Here is an 18786-nt window from a genome sequence, read left to right as displayed (position 1 = left end):
TTATGGCTTGTTTAATATGCCATTGTTCCTCAAAACATGTTTAAAACATTTAGTAGCAAACAAGTGCCAAGTGAACCCAAATGGATAATGGCGTTCTAGGCTGAGTCCCAGAAACTGCCATCGTCCTATTTATGGGAGAGGTCTAAGTAACAGGAATCACTTTTGAGAGTGACTTTTGAGTACTTTTGATTACTTGCAGTAATCATAACTTGAAAGCACTAGATGAAACTAGATCTTAGAGAAGACACTTTCTAGTACAGAAAATTTGGTGAACTCTTGACATTGCTTTAAGTATTCCAACCAGCTCTGTCATAATGGTTTCATAGAATGCAAGCTAGCACAAGAATGGGCTACTTATAAAATATGTTTGACACTAGGCCAAAGGCATAATGTATTTCTAGTCTATGGAAGTTTTATTTTCCTTAGAATTTTATTTTTAGAGTTTTCTTTTCCTTTTTCTTTTTTATATTAGCTTTTTAAATTAAATTTAATTTTACTTTTTTACACTCCAGATTTTATTTCCCTCCCAGTTCATCCTCCCATACTACTCCACATCCCATACCTTCTCCCCACCTCCCCTGTCTCCATGAGGATGTCTGCATCCCCACCCCACCAGACTTATAAATTCCCTGGGGCATCCAGTCTCTTAAAGATTAGGTACATTTTCTCTGACTGAACCAGACCCTGCAGTCCTCTGCTGTATATGTGTTGGGGGGGGTCTCATATCATCTGGTGTTTGCTGCCTTGTTGGTGCTCCAGGGTCTAAGAGGTCTTGGAGGTCCAGGTTAGTTGAGACTGCTGGTCCTCCTACAGGGTTGCCCTCCTCCTCAACTTCTTCCAGCTTTCCCCAAATTCAACCATAGTGTTCAGCAGCTTCTGTTCATTGTTTGGGTGCAAATATCTGTATCTGACTCTTTCAGCTGCTCATTGGGTCTTTCAGAGGGCATTCATGACAGGTCCCTTTTTGTGAGCGCTCAGTAATAGTATCAGGCCTTGGGGCCTCCTCTTGAGCTGGATCCCACTTTGGGCCTGTCCCTGGACCTTCTTTTCCTCAGGCTCTTCTCCATTTCCATCCCTGTAGTTCTTTCAGAAAGGAACAATTATGGGTGAGAGTTTTGACTGTGGGATAGCAACCCCATCCCTTATGTAATGCACTGTCTTTCTGCTGGAGGTGGGCTCTACAAGTTCCCTTTCCCCACTGTAGGGCATTCCATCTAAGGTCCCGCCCTTTGAGTCCTGAAAGCCCTTCAACTTCCAGCCCCCCAACCCCTAAGCACTTAATTGTTTCTTTTAAATAGTTCAAATCAATTTGTATCTTAACATATCCCCCATGTAAAAAAAAATTAAGCTTTCTTATCTATTTAACGTGATATTCAATGCCTTTGAGTATGAATATCTGAAAGAGTCTGGGTGGGTCATGGTCAAATCGTAAGGAAATTTACCCATTTCTACCTTATTCTTATCTATCTGGAAAGAAAAAAACTTGTGTGAGCCATATGTTATCAGCTAGAAAAAAGGATAGAAATTGCTTTATTTTATAAATTAATTGGTTTTATGAGGCACAGAAGAGAAATATTTAAGACCCAGAATTGGACAGGATTGGGAGAGTTGAAAGGGGTGAGGAAAAAAAAAATCAAATTCAGATGGCAAAAGCGTGTATGAGTTTAAGCAAAATAGAAAGGTCAGTCTGAGCCAGTTCATCATCTATGAACAACTAAAACAGAAATTGCTTAAAGGTATTGTTTCCCTCAGGATTTTAATGAAAGAAGAAATTTTAATTATGAGTTCAATTACCAGATCATGCTCCCCTCCCCCCTTATACCCTTTTCCTCCCAGGTTACTCATTCCTTCCCAACTTGTGGTTGCTTTCTTCTCCCTCCCAAGTGGGTGAGGCATCCTTCAGCTTGTGGAACTTTCTGAGTTCTGTGGAATGCATCTTGGATATTCTGTATTTTTTGACTAATATCCACTTATTAGTGAGCACATACCATGTTTTCTAGTGATAATATAAATTAACACATGCACAATTCATACAATATACTATTAATTGATATCTCCTACCTGTTTATTCAACATAAAAATTGTAATAGGTAAAGCCAATATGGGTTTACCTGTTTTTAAAAAAATGTATGTATATTCTATAAAGGACTGGTAATGATCATCAGTCTGAAGAATCTCTCCTACCACAACACTCTTCATAGACCATTTCTCTTCCTAGCTAGAGATAATGAATATTATGACTTTTACCTGCAGAATTTCCTGTTATACACTGTGTCTCAATAGACTCATTTAGTGTACTATTTTAGCTTACCTTTTCCTTATTATAATGCTTAGAATTCTTCTACGATTTAATCCAACAGAAATGCATTTTATTTATTATTTTATTCTTACTGTTAACAAGTTGTCCATTGAATTAATATACCAAAATTTTACTTAAAGATTTTCAATGTTCATTCACATTTTGGTTGTCTATGGGTTTTAGTTCTTGTTAATAAATCTGCTACAATGAATATCCTAGTAAGATCACCAGTGGAAGGGGAAGCCCTTGGTCCTGCTAAGATGGAACCCCCAGTGAACGTGATTGTGGGGGGAGGGCGGCAATGGGGGGAGGATGGGGAGGGGAACACCCATAAAGAAGGGGAGGGGGAGGGGGAGGGGGATGTTGGCCTGGAAACCGGGAAAGGGAATAACACTCAAAATTTAAATAAGAAATACTCGAGTTAATAAAAAAAAAAGACTATAAAAAAACCCAAAAATAAATAAATAAATAAATAAATCTGCTACAATCTTGTGCAAGGGATCATAGATGTCTCTTTTCATTTTTCCTGTGCAAATATATATGGGGTGCAATTGCTAGATCACAATGCAAGGGTATGTTTAATGTCTTAAGAATGTCCAAACCTTTTAGCAAGTGGTTTGTACCAATTTACATTCCAAACCAGCAGTGTGGGAGGCTTCTGATTGCTCTCCAGATTGTGTCTGGTGGTATTTGATTTTAACATCTTTCATCCTTGCATTCACCCTGGTTTTCATTTGCATTTCATTGATAACTAATGAAGCCAAATGAAGTGCTTCTTAGCTATGCGTACTTGGCTTTTGAAAGACAAGTTGTGCATCCCTAATCTGAGAACTCAGAATCTAATTTACATGGAAATGTCCGCAGAATAGGAAAGCTTGGGGAAACTGATGGAGCATGGTGCATTTATGTATATTTGACAGTCATAAGATAAATGCAGGAGGGAAGGGACAAATGAATAACCAGGCTACTGTTATAATAGAAATGCTATTGAGACATTTATCATGGGAAAAGACAGCAGAAGTCACTGGACAATTAGAGTCACATTAGTGGTTTTGCTAACTGAAGTTCATTGTAACCCTCAATACCAACCTTTGTGATCAAAGCTGTCTTCTAGCTTTGGTCTTAAAAGTACATCTATTCCCATAGAATCATTATGTCTTGCTTGCTGCATGTAGGAAAATACAGGTCAAATAGTGCTTTCTGTAATTATACTTCCTTAAGTATCTTCAGATTTAAATAACCATTATCCCCATTAGGAAAACTTTAATATGTCCATGTCTTTATCATCTTCAAAATTGAATACAAGTTGCAGCCTGCCATGGTGTATGTATAGACCCTTCTTTTCTCTAGCTATAAACAAAACCTGTATACGTGTAGATGGGGCATTCAAAGCCATCTTCTGTCTAAAATCTCATCTTGTTCCAAAGCCCTTGTCTTTCTCTAGAATTTGATACATTTACTTCATCCCAGACTTTTCTTTCATTTGTCAGTGAGTACCAGTTAGTGGACCTAATCTGTTTCATGATATTCCCTTTGATTTTCTCCTGTGATTTTCTCCTGTTTTATCCTCTTGGCTCTGCTCCAGCCTTCCTTCACTCATGTTCCCTACTCATCCTCCCTTAAAGTGCTCGGTCAACTGTGCACGTTGTACCTGTGCTCACTTGTTACTGGTCTTTTTCTTGTCACAGTCACTGCCATTGTTTTTTTTTTTTATTTTTTTATTTTTATTTTTTAACTTGAGTATTTCTTATTTACATTTCGAGTGTTATTCCCTTTCCCGGTTTCCGGGCAAACATAACCCTAATCCCTCCCCCTCCCATTATTTATGGGTGTTCCCCTCCCCATCCTCCCCCCATTGCCGCCCTCCCCCCAACAGTCTAGTTCACTGGGGGTTCAGTCTTAGCAGGACCCAGGGCTTTCCCTTACATTGATGATCTTACTAGGATATTCATTGCTACCTATGAGGTCAGAGTCCAGGGTCAGTCCATGTATAGTCTTTAGGTAGTGGCTTAGTCCCTGGAAGCTCTGGTTGCTTGGCATTGTTGTTCATATGGGTCTCGAACCCCTTCAAGCTCTTCCAGTTCTTTCTCTGATTCCTTCAACGGGGGTCCTATTCTCAGTTCAGTGGTTTGCTGCTGGCATTCGCCTCTGTATTTGTTGTATTCTTGCTGTGTCTCTCAGGAGAGATCTACATGCGGTTCCTGTCTGCCTGCACTTCTTTGCTTCATCCATCTTGTCTAATTGGGTGGCTGTATACGTATGGGCCACATGTGGGGCAGGATCTGAATGGGTGTTCCTTCTGTCTCTGATTTAGTCTTTGCCTCTCTATTCCCTGCCAAGGGTATTCTTGTTCCCCTTTTAAAGAAGGAGTGAAGCATTCACATTTTGATCATCCGTCTTGAGTTTCATTTGTTCTAGGCATCTAGGGTAATTCAAGCATTTGGGCTAATAGCCACTTATCAATGAGTGCATACCATGTGTGTTTTTCTGTGATTGTGTTACCTCACTCAGGATGATATTTTCCAGTTCCAACCATTTGCCTGCGAATTTCATAAAGTCACTGCCATTGTTAAATCACACTTCTACTCACTTTTAATACTGTTCAGCTTCGCTTCTCTTTTACAACCGTTATATTGCCCATAGGGAACAAGTTACTTTATCCAGACTTAGAGGGATCTACCAGTCCATTTTAGTGATTATTGCAAATCTGAAGTCCTCGGTTGACATTGCTTTAAATTTGAACTTTGGTTTTGCGAATCCTAGTACAACTAAATTTTTCGTTGCATTGCATGGGATTTTGAAATATTTTTTGTAAAAATGCTTTCTGTTCTGTTCTAGTAAACAATAACCAGGACCACTGTCAGATATTATTTCATAGTAGGTTTTCTGTTAACTTGAAAGTCTATGAATACTTATTTTTTTAAGGACAATTATTTCAGTGTTCACAATATCCAGTACATTTGTTATAGTCCCAGAGCATCTGGGAAGACTGTTCCATCTACAGAAGCTAAGAAAGACATACTTCTATGGACACTAAACTTGGAACAGTTTTGACAACACAACCAGAGTCTTTTGTCAGTGTTTTGCATTTTATTTTTTGAGAATTTCATGTTTAAGTTCTGAATTTTGTCATTTCTACTGTCTCCATCTTGCCTTTCCAAATTCTTTAAAATTGATCCTCTAAAAACTATCTCTGTAGGTTAATTCTATCCCAGAATAAGATATCCTAAGGATAAAAATGGAAATATAGGCAAAAATGAAGAATTTGGTTTTAACCCAAAATCATAAAGCAAAAGAGGTAATAAAATTTGATCTAGGATTTAAAGTATGTGTATTGGCTATACTTTTTAATTAAGTCCCTAGTTCAGGAAAAAAAAATAAAAAGATGATTTTTTGGCACATTTTAATGAGGCATAATGGTTCTTGCTGTCATTTGTTTCAGAGTGAGCCTATATAAAGCAAAAAAATGGATCATCGGGTTCTGGTTTATGGATAGCCTTGGCCACATATTCATAGATTAAGACACATTCCATTGTCTTCAATGAATCAACAGATATCCACAGAAGGAGAGTGCAATTAAAACTTTCTTTTGAGATTATATTGTTAGAGGAGGCAAAACACTACTTCTGTTCTCTCAGAGTTTCCATGTAGGCCTGACAATTAAGACAGTCTGACAAAACGGCAACCAACAGATTGGGAAAAGATCTTTACCGATCCTACAACAGATAAAGGACTTATATACAAAATATACAAAGAACTCAAGAAGTTAGACCGCAGGGAGACAAATAACCCTATTAAAAAATGGGGTTCAGAGCTAAACAAAGAATTCACAGCCGAGGAATGCTGAATGGCTGAGAAACACCTAAAGAAATGTTCAAAATCTTTAGTCATAAGGGAAATGCAAATCAAAACAACCCTGAGATTTCACCTCACACCAGTGAGAATGGCTAAGATCAAAAACTCAGGTGACAGTGAAAGATTCCCATTTGCTATTAGTACAGCCATTTCTTAAGAATGAGAATCTTTTAAGCTGGCCCTTGCTTAGCCCCTAGATGTTAGACAATAGACCAGAAAGTACAGAAAGCACATTCCCACCCACTCTCTAGGAAGCTGCCGGACCATAAGAACAGATGGTATAGAACGTATTTACTGCAGGGCACTTACAAGACAAGAAACATCTCTGGGAAGCTAACTTACCACTATAGAAGTGAGATGTCCTTGGTACTGAATGCAGCTGTGCTGACATAGCTATAGCTTTGTCCTAGGAACTCCAGAAGAGAAACACCTGCCAAGACAGAATTCCTTGGTCCTTGTCCTGGGAACCCCAGGATAAGAAAACATATCAAGTCAGACATCCTTGGTACTGAAATAGCTACATTGATGTGATTATGGCCTTATCCCAGGAATTCCAGGATGAGAAACATCTGCCTAGTTACCTTGGCACCGAAATAGCTGAGCTAATGAAACTGTGTAATCTTGAATGACTATTTAAGCTGTACATTTCTGTTGTTTGAGGCTCTTCACATCCCTCCTGCGTGAGGACCGTGTCAAACCCCAATGCATTGGTATCCCAAAGTAAACCTCTTGTTTTTCCATCAAGACTGGGTCCCGTGTGTTCGTGGGGTGGTGAGTGTCCTCAGGACTGGAGCGAGAGTCTCCTCTGTCTGAGGGTCTTTCAACAGCAAATGCTGGTGAGGATGTGGAGAAAAAGGAATACCCTCCATTGTTGGTGGGATTGCAGACTGGTACAACCATTCTGGAAATCAGTCTGGAGGTTCCTCAGAAAATTGGACATTGAACTGCCTGAGGATCCAGCTATACCTCTCTTGGGCATATACCCACGAGATGGCCCAATATATAAAAAGACATGTGCTTCACTATGTTCATAGCAGCCTTATTTATAATAGCCAGAAGCTGGAAAGAACCCAGATGCCCTTCAACAGAGGAATGGATACAGAAAATGTGGTACATCTACACAATGGAATATTACTCCCCTATCGAAACAATGACTTTACGAAATTCACAGGCAAATGGATCGAACTGGAACATATCATCCTGAGTGAGGTAACACAATCACAGAAAAACACACATGGTATGCACTCATCGATAAGTGGATATTAGCCCAAATGCTCGAATTACCCTAAATGTACAGAACACATGAAACTCAAGAAGGATAACCAAAATGTGATTGCTTCACTCCTTCTTTAAAAGGGGAACAAGAATACCCTTGGCAGGGAATAGGGAGGCAAAGTTTAGAACAGAGGCAGAAGGAATACCCATTCAGAGCCTGCCCCACATGTGGCCCATACATATACAGCCACCAAACTAGACAAGATGGATGAAGCAAAGAAGTCAGGCCGACAGGAACCAGATGTAGATCTCTTCTGAGAGACACAGCCAGAATACAGCAAATACATAGGCAAATGCCAGCAGCAAACCACTGAACTAAGAATGGGACCCCTGTTGAAGGAATCTTAGAAAGGCCTGAAAGAGCTTGAAGGGGCTTGAGACCCCATATGAACAACAATGCCAACCAACCAGGGCTTCCAGGGACTAAGGCACTATCCAAAGACTACATACATGGACTGACCCTGGGCTCCAACCGCATAAGTATAGCCTAGTAAGAGCACCAGTGGAAGGGGAAGCCCTTGTTCCTGCCAAGACTGAACCCCCTGTGAACGTGATTGTTGGGAGGAGGGCGGCAACGGGCTGAAGATGTGGAGGGGAACACCCATATAGAAGGGGAAGGGGAGGGGTTAGGGAGATGTTGGCCAGGAAGCCAGGAAAGGGAATAACAATCGAAATGTAAATACCCAAGTTAATAAAGATAGGAAAAAAAATTAAAATCAGTAGTTTCTTGAAAACCGAAGTGCTCAAAACAGTGATTCCAAGCAAACGCTGGTTTTACCACATAAATTTATACAAAAATTCGAGCATACCACAGAGATCTACAAAATCACTGATACAACTTCATGACACAACATCTCTCCCTCAAAGATAAAATGTGGACACGAATTAAATGGAAAGAGTCAAACGGAGAAAACAACAACAACAACAACAACAACAAAAACAAATAAGACAGTCTGAAGTAGATTGATAGGAGAGGGGTGTATACGTTGCTCTGTGTTTGTGGGAGCTCCAAGGGAAGTGAGATCTAAAGAATCAATTAGAGTAGAATATTCAGATTCTAATGTGAACAAAAAGGGGTAACTGTGAGCAAGAAACTACAATGTTTGGGGAGCATAAAATAAAATGGGAGGGCTGTTTTCAATGTTATTGCAGATACTCTCAGCCTTGATTCCCTTCCCTACATCGGGTTTAGGAAGTGGTTTTCTTCTAGTAGACAAACTATAATACATGAGAGTTTATAGAAAAACTTAATCACTCGAAAAATGAGGAAGGTTTAATTGCCCTTATAGCTCCTACTGTTATGTAATTGCCTTTTATTAAAAACAATCTTCACAATAATCGTATTTTATAGTGGCACATTCGGCATGTAATTGGAAATAATGTTTCCAAATTATTTGTGTGTGTGTGTGTATACATATATATAATATATATATATAATTTCTTTACATATTAAAAATTTTATTAAAACATTCAGTTTTACGTTTCAGTAGCTGGTTGTAACACACATAAACCTGCACTTAAATTTTTATTATAAAATGATATATATAGTCCAGTTTGTTTTGGATATCATGCCTAAAACCAAATCAGAGGGAAGTTTTAATGCTTGCATTGTGTTCTTAGGATCTATACAAGAAATATTTCTGAGAAAGAATATTGGTTAGAAAATTTCAAAGACAAAATATATCCAACTACATTCAACTATTACACCAAAACAACTGTTTAAACATTGGGGAAATTATTCTAAGAAATAAATCTGTTAATTAGACTTTCACAGTTTTTCAAAATTGGAATTGTATGTGCATATGTGTGTATACATGTGTGTATTTGTGTGTGTGTGTTTAAGTGTATGTTTGTGAGTGTGCCTATGTGTGTGTTTTTGTATATATGTGTATGTTTGTGTGTGTATCTAAATATATGTTTGTGTGTGTGTATGAGTGTGTATTTGTGCATATGTGTTTGTGTGTATGTGTATCTAAGTGTGTGTTTTTGTGCATATAACTAAGTGTAGGTTTTTGTAAGTACATGTGTCTGTGTTTGTGTGTGTGTGTACTCTCTCTGCTTGTCCTTGTCTCCAATTTTCATCAGATTCTGAAGTTGTTTTTTAATCTCTGTCTTAGGAGAAGCAGCAATCATGCTAAAGATTAGGAAATCTTTAGATTTATTATTTTACATCTGCAATAGAACTATTAAAATAGGCACCCCAATCCCATGGGGTGAGAGCTTGACCCTCAGAAGTGTGGAGACTCCAGAGAACTCAGAGGAGAAAACTACTTTCTGCCCACACTTCTGACCCAGGAGGAAATCGCCTGCTGCCATCTGTGCCCCCTGGGCACAGGGAGGTAGGAACAGTCAGGGGCAACACCCTTTGGGTTTCTGCCCATCACAAGCTGAAAGCCAGTTGCCAGGAGCGCCTACACACCTGAGAGCAGAGATAAGACCAACTTTTCTGCTTCAAGTGACCTGCCTGGTGGACTCAGGACATACAAAGGCAAAAGTCCTCTGGGACAGGACATTTCCAATTTCTGGCTGTGCCCAAAACTGAACTGAATCTATCCCACAGTTCCCTGCACACAAATCCCATAAGGGAGAGAGCTGAAACCCCAGAAGTATGGACAACCCTGAGAACACAGGAGAGACCACCACTTTTGTCCACTTCTGCCCACATCTCTTGCCTAAGAGGAAACTGCATAATGCCTCTGGATACAGGAATACAGGAACAGTCAGAAGCAGTAAAGTGTTGGTTTCTGCCTGGACCCAGATCCCTGCATCCAAAACCTTGGGGGACAGAGCTGGACACTCAGTCAGGAGTTTCTGCCTGCATGAAGAGCTGAAAGCCAGTCACCAGGAGCACCTACACATGAGAGCAGAACTCTGTGTTCCCAGATCCAGCTGAAAGAAAACAGGTCTACAGGAGTGCTGACACACAGGCCAACAGGAGGGTCAAGCCACTGTCAGAAAAGCAAGACAAGCTAACACCAGAGACAACCTGATGTTGAGAGGCAAACACAGGAACCTTAACAACAGAAGCCAAGACTACTTGGCACTATCAGAGCCCAGTTCTCCCACCAAAGCAAATATTGGATATCCAAACACACCAAAAAAAAAAAAAAAAAGCAAGACAGATTTAAAATCACATTTTATGATGATGATGGAGGACTTTAAGAAGGACATAAATAATTCCCTTAAAGAAATACAGGACAGCACAAGCAAACAAGTAGAAGCCCTTAAAGAGGAAACACAAAAATCCCTTAAAGTATTACAGGAAAACACCACCAAACAGATGAAGGTATTGAACAAAACCATCCAGGATTAAAAAATGGAAATAGAAAGAATAAGAGCATCACAAAGGGAGACAACCATGCAGATAGAAAACCTAAGTAAGGGATCAGGACTCCTAGATGCAAGCATCACCAACTGAATACAAGAGACAGAAGAGAGAATCTCAGGGGCAGAAGATAGTATAGAAAACATCAACACAATCATCAAAGATAATATAAAATGCAAAAAGCTCCTAGCCCAAAACATCCAGGAAATCCATGACACAATGAGAAGATCAAACCTAAGGATAATAAGTATAGAAGACAGTGAAGACTCCCAACTTAAAGGGCCAAGAAATAAATTTAACAAAATTATAGAACAAAACTTCCTTAACCTAAAGAAAGAGATGCCCATAAACATAAAGAAGCATAAAGAATTCCAAATAGACTGGACTAGAAAAGAAATTCCTCCTGTCACATAATAGTCAAAATATCAAATGTACAAAACAAAGAAAGAATATTAAAAGCAGTAAGGGAAAATGGTCAAGTAACATATAAAGGCAGATCTAACAGAATTATACCAGACTTCTCACCAGAGATTATGAAATCAGAAGATCCTGGGCAGATATAATACAGACCATAAGAGAACACAAATACAAGTCCAGGCTACTGTACCCAGCAAAATATTCAATTAACATAGATGGAGAAACCAAGATATTTCATGACAAAACCAAATTTACACAATATCTTTCTTCAAACCCAGCCCTACCAAGGATAATAGATGGAAAAGCCCAACACAGGAGGGAAACTACATCCTAGAAAAAGCAAGAAAGTAATCTCCTTGCAAGGAAACCAAAAGAAGAGAGACACACAAACGTAATTCCACCTATAACAACAAAAATAACAGGAAGTAAAAAAAAAATCACTATTCCTTAATATCTCTTAACATCAATGGACTCAATTCCCCAATAAAAGACATAGACTAACAGACTGCATATATAAAGAGGACCCAGCATTTTGCTGCATACAGAAAACACACCTCAGAGACAAAGACAGACACTACCTCAGAGTAAAAAGCTGCAAAACAACTTTCCAAGCAAATGATCCAAAGAAACAAGCTGGAGTAGCCATTCTAATATTGAATAAAATTGACTTTCAATCAAAAGTCATCAAAAAAGATAAGGAAGGACACTTCATATTCATCAAAGGAAAAAATCCACCAAGATGAACTCTCCATCCTAAATATCTATTCTCCAAATGCAAGGACACCTACATTCATAAAAGAAACCTTACTAAATCTCAAATCACACATTTGACCTCACACAATAATAATAGGAGATTTCAACACCCCACTTTCTTCAGTGGACAGATCATGAAAATAGAACTTAATCAGTGTCATAGAGAAACTAACAGAAGTTATGAACCAGATGGACTTAACAGATATTTATAAAATATTTCATCCTAAATCAAAAGGATATACCTTCTTCTCAGCACCTCATGGTAACTTCTCCAAAATTGACCATCTAATAGGCCACAAAGCAGGACTCAACAGATACAGGAAGATAGAAATAATCCCATGCATCCTATCAGATCATCACAGACTAAAGCAATGCACAGCCCACATACACATAGAAGTTGAACAACACTCTATTCAATGTTAACATGGTCAAGGAAGAAATTAAGAAAAAAAAAAGACTTTTTAGAATTTAATGAAAATTAAGGCACAACATACCCAAACTTATGACACCCAATGAAAGCAGTGCTAAGACATAAACTCATAGCTCTGAGTACCTCCAAAATTTTAAAAACAAAATTAGCAGCTTGACAGCACACCTAAAAGCTCTAGAACAAAAAGAAACAAATATACCCAAGAGGAGTAGAAGGTAGGAAATAATCAAACTCAGAGCTGAAATCAACCAAAGTAGAAACAAAAAGGACTGTACAAAGAATCAACAAAACCAGGGGCTGGTTCTTTGAGAAAATCAACGAGAGAGCTAAACCCTTGGCCAGACTAACCAGAGGGCACAGAGAGTGTATTCAAATTAACAAAATCAGAAATGAATAGGGAGACATAACAACAGAATCAGAGGAAATCCAAAAATTCATCAAAAAGCCTATATTTAACAAAACTGAAAAACCTGGAGGAAATGGACAGTTTTCTAGACAAATACCAGGTACCAAAGTTAAACAGATAAACCATCTAAACAACCCCATAACTCCTAAAGATATAGAAGCAGTTATTAAACATCTCCCAACCAAAGGGAGCCCAGGACCAAATGGGTTTTGTGCAGAATTCTATCAGACCTTCATAGAAGACCAATACTGGCCAAACTATTTCACAAAATATAAACAAACGGAGCAATGTCAAATTCCTTCTATGAAGCCACAATTACTCTTATACCTAAACCACACAAAGACCCAACAAGGAAAGAGAACTTCAGAACAATTTCCCTTATGCATATTGATGCAAAAATACTTAATAAAATTCTTGCAAGCCGAATCCAAAACACATCAAAATTATCATCCATCATGATCAAGTAGGCTTCATCCCAGGGATGCAGGGATGGTACAATACATGGAAATCCATCAACATAGTCCACTATATAAACTCACAGAAAAAAAAATGATCATTTCATTAAATGCTGAGAAAGCATTTGACAAAATTCAACATCCCTTCCTGATAAAAGTACTGGAAAAATCAGTAATTAAAGGCCCATACCTAAATGTAGTAAAAGTAATATATAGCAAACCAGTAGCTAACATTAAACTAAATGGATAGAAACTTGAAGCAATCCCACTAAAATCAGGGACTAGACCAGGCTGCCCACTCTCTCCCAACTTATTCAATATATTACTTGAAGTCATAGCCAGAGCAGTCAGACAACAAAAGGAGGTCAAAGGAATATAAATTGGAAAGGAGGAAGTCAAAATATGCTCATGGATTGAATGATATTTAAGAGGACTTTCACTGAGATAAAATTAAATACTGTTGGTAATAATACCAATCCCTGGAAGAACAATTAGTTCATCCCTATGTTAATATTATTGGGAGACACAGTCTTAATTAGGGTAACTATATTGGTTTATTTCTGTGTCAACTTGACAGAAGCTGGAGTTATCCCAGAGAAAGGAGCTTCCCTGGACGAAATGCCTCCATAAGATGCAGCTGTAAGGCATTTTGAAATTAGTGATCAAGGGTGGGGAGGGGGCCCAGACCACTGTGGGTAGTGCCATGGGCTGGTAGTCCTGGCTTCTTTAAGAAAGCAAGCTGCCCCACATGTGGCCCATACATATACAGCCACCCAACTAGATAAAATGGATGAAGCAAAGAAGTGCAGGCCAGGAAGCAATAATCACTATTCCTTAATGTCTTTCAACATCAATGGCCTCAACTTCCCAATAAAAAGACATAGATTAACAAACTGGATACACAACGAGGACCCTGCATTGTGCTGCCTACAGGAAACACACATCAGAGACAAAGACAGACACTACCTCAGAGTGAAAGGCTGGGAAACAACTTTCCAAGCAAATGGTCGGAAGAAGCAAGCTGGAGTAGCCATTCTAATATCAAATAAAATCAATTTTCAACTAAAAGTCATCAAAAAAAGATAAGGAAGGACACTTCATATTCATCAAAGGAAAAAATCCACCAAGATGAACTCTCAATCCCTAAATTTCTATACCCCAAATACAAGGGCACCTACATACATAAAAGAAACCTTACTAAAGCTCAAAACACACATTGCTCCTCACACAATAATAGTAGGAGATTTCAACACCCCACTCTCATCAATGGACAGATCATGGAAACAGAAATTAAACAGAGACTTAGATAGACTAAGAGAAGTCATGAGCCAAATGGACTTAATGGATATTTATAGAACATTCTATCCTAAAAGCAAAAGGATATACCTTCTTCTCAGCTCCTCATGGTACTTTTTCTCCAAAATTGACCATATAATAGGTCAAAAAACGGGCCTCAACAGGTACAGAAAGATAGAAATAATCCCATGTGTGCAATGGGACCACCACATGGCCTAAAAACTGGTCTTCAATAAAATAAGGAAGAAAGCCCCATATGTGGAAATTGAACAATGCTCTACTCAATGATAACCTGGTCAAGGAAGAAATAAAGAAAGAAATTAAAAACTTTTTAGAATTTAATGAAAATGAAGGTACAACATACCCAAACTTATGGGACACAATGAAAGCTGTGCTAAGAGGAAAACTCATAGCGCTGAGTGCCTGCAGAAATAAACAGGAAGAGCATATGTCAGCAGCTTGACAGCACACCTAAAAGCTCTAGAACAAAAAGAAGCAAATACACCCAGGAGGAGGTAGAAGGCAGGAAATAATCAAACTCAGAGCTGAAATCAACCAAGTAGAAACAAAAAAGGACCATAGAAAGAATCAACAGAACCAAAAGTTGGTTCTTTGAGAAAATCAACAAGATAGATAAACCCTTAGCCAGACTAATGAGAAGACACAGAAGTGTGTCCAAATTAACAAAATCAGAAATGAAAAGGGAGACATAACTACAGATTCAGAGGAAATTCAAAAAATCATCAGATCTTACTATAAAAAGCCTATATTCAACAAAACTTGAAAATCTGCAGGAAATGGACAATTTCCTAGACAGATACCAGGTACCGAAGTTAAATCAGGAACAGATAAACCAGTTAAACAGCCCCATAACTCCTAAGGAAATAGAAGCAGTCATTAAAGGTCTCCCAACCAAAAAGAGCCCAGGTCCAGACGGGTTTAGTGCAGAATTCTATCAGACCTTCATAGAAGACCTCGTACCAATATTATCCAAACTATTCCACAAAATTGAAACAGATGGAGCACTACCGAACTCCTTCTATGAAGCCACAATTACTCTTATACCTAAACCACACAAAGACCCAACAAAGAAAGAGAACTTCAGACCAATTTCCCTTATGAACATCGACGCAAAAATACTCAACAAAATTCTGGCAAACCGAATCCAAGAGCACATCAAAACAATCATCCACCATGATCAAGTAGGCTTCATCCCAGGCATGCAGGGATGGTTTAATATACGGAAAACCATCAACATGATCCATTATATAAACAAACTGAAAGAACAAAACCACATGATCATTTCATTAGATGCTGAGAAAGCATTTGACAAAATTCAACACCCCTTCATGATAAAAGTCCTGGAAGAATAGGAATTCAAGGCCCATACCTAAACATAGTAAAAGCCATATACAGCAAACCAGTGGCTAACATTAAACTAAATGGAGAGAAACTTGAAGCAATACCACTAAAATCAGGGACTAGACAAGGCTGCCCACTCTCTCCCTACTTATTCAATATAGTTCTTGAAATCAGACAACAACAACAAAAAGGAGGTCAAGGGGATACAGATCGGAAAAGAAGAAGTCAAAAATATCACTATTTGCAGATGATATGATAGTATATTTAAGTGATCCCAAAAGTTCCAGAGAACTACTAAAGCTGATAAACAACTTCAGCAAAGTGGCTGGGTATAAAATTAACTCAAATAAATCAGTAGCCTTCCTCTACACAAAAGAGAAACAAGCGAGAAAGAAATTAGGGAAATGACACCCTTCATAATAGACCCAAATAATATAAAAAGTACCTGGGGTGTGACTTTAACCAAGCAAGTAAAAAGATTTTACAATAAGAACTTCAAGACTCTGAAGAAAGAAATTGAAAAGACCTCAGAAAATGGAAAGATCTCCCCATGCTCATGGATTGGCAGGATTAATATAGTAAAAATGGCCATTTTACCAAAAGCAATCTACAGATTCAATGCAATCCCCATCAAAATATCAATCCAATTCTTCAAAGAGTTAGACAGAACAATTTGCAAATTCATCTGGAATAACAAAAAACCCAGGATAGCTAAAACTATCCTCAACAATAAAAGGACTTCAGGGGGAATCACTATCCCCGAACTCAAACAGTATTACAGAGCAATAGTGATAAAAACTGCATGGTATTGGTACAGAGACAGACAGATAGACCAATGGAATAGAACTGAAGACCCTGAAATGAACCCACACACCTATGGTCACTTGATTTTTTTGACAAAGGCCAAAACCATCCAATGGAAAAAAGATAGCATTTTCAGCAAATGGTGCTGGTTCAACTGGAGGTCAACATGTAGAAGAATGCAGATCGATCCATGCTTATCACCCTGTACAAAGCTTAAGTCCAAGTGGATCAAGGACCTCCACATCAAACCAGACACACTCAAACTAATAGAAGAAAAACTAGGGAAGCATCTGGAACACATGGGCACTGGAAAAAATTTCCTGAACAAAACACCAATGGCTTATGCTCTAAGATCAAGAATCGACAAATGGGATCTCATAAAACTGCAAAGCTTCTGTAAGGCAAAGGACACTGTGGTTAGGACAAAACGGCAACCAACAGATTGGGAAAAGATCTTTACCAATCCTACAACAGATAGAGGGCTTATATCCAAAATATACAAAGAACTCAAAAAGTTAGCCTGCAGGGAGACAAATAACCCTATTAAAAATGGGGTTCAGAGCTAAACAAAGAATTCACAGCTGAGGAATGCCGAATGCCTGAGAAACACCTAAAGAAATGTTCAACATCTTTAGTCATCACGGAAATGCAAATGAAAACAACCCTGAGATTTCACCTCACACCAGTGAGAATGGCTAAGATCAAAAACTCAGTTGACAGCAGATGCTGGCGAGGATGTGGAGAAAGAGGAACACTCCTCCATTGTTGGTGGGGTTGCAGACTGGTACAACCATTCTGGAAATCAGTCTGGAGGTTCCTCAGAAAATTGGACATTGAACTGCCTGAGGATCCAGCTATACCTCTCTTGGGCATATACCCAAAAGATGCCCTAACCTAAAAAAAGACACATGCTCCCACTATGTTCATTCGCAGCCTTATTTATAATAGCCAGAAGCTGGAAAGAACCCAGATGCCCTTCAACAGAGGAATGGATACAGAAAATGTGGTACATCTACACAATGGAATATTACTCAGCTATCAAAAACAATGACTTTTATGAAATTCACAGTGGCAAATGGTTGGAACTGGAAAATATCATCCTGAGTAAGCTAACCCAATCACAGAAAGACATACATGGTATGTACTCATTGATAAGTGGCTATTAGCCCAAATGCTTGAATTACCCTAGATGCCTAGAACAAATGAAACTCAAGACAGATGATCAAAATGTGAATGCTTCACTCCTTCTTTAAAAGGGGAACAAGAATACCCTTGGCAGGGAAGAGAGAGGCAAAGATTAAAAGAGACTGAAGGAACACCCATTCAGAGCCTGCCCCACATGTGGCCCATATATATACAGCCACCCAATTAGACAAGATGGATGAAGCAAGAAAGTGCAGACCGACAGGAGCGGATGTAGATCCCTGAGAGACAAAGCCAGAATACAGCAAATACAGAGGCAAATGCCAGCAGCAAACCACTGAACTGAGAATAGGACCCCCATTGTAGGACTCAGAGAAAGAACTGGAAGAGCTTGAAGGGGCTCAAGACCCTATATGTACAACAATGCCAAGCCACCAGAGCTTCCAGGGACTAAGCCACTACCTAAAGACTATACATGGACTGACCCTGGACTCTGACCTCATAGGTAGCAATGAATATCCTAGTAAGAGCACCAGTGGAAGGGGAAGCCCTGGGTCCTGCTAAGACTGAACCCCCAGTGAAGTAGACTGGGGGCAATGGGGGGAGGGGAGGTTGGGGGAACACCCATAAGGAAGGGAGGGGGAGGGGATGTTTGCCTAGAGGCGGGGAAAGGAATAACACTTGAAATGTATATAAGAAATACTCAAGTTAAAAAAAAAAAAAAAAAAAAAAGTGCAGGCCAACAGCAACGGATGTAGATCTCTCCTGAGAGACACAATCAGAATGCAAATACTTAGATCAAACCAGCAGCAAACCACTGAACTGAGAATAGGTCCCCCGTTGAAGGAATCAGAGAAAGAACTGGAAGAGCTTGAAGGGGCTCGAGACCCCATATGTAGAACAATGCCAAGCAACCAGAGCTTCCAGGGACTAAGCCACTACCCAAAGACTATATATGGACTGACC

Source organism: Rattus rattus, chromosome 13 (genome assembly GCF_011064425.1).
Source record: "Rattus rattus isolate New Zealand chromosome 13, Rrattus_CSIRO_v1, whole genome shotgun sequence".
NCBI lineage: Eukaryota > Metazoa > Chordata > Mammalia > Rodentia > Muridae > Rattus > Rattus rattus.
This window is presented reverse-complemented; position numbering follows the sequence as displayed.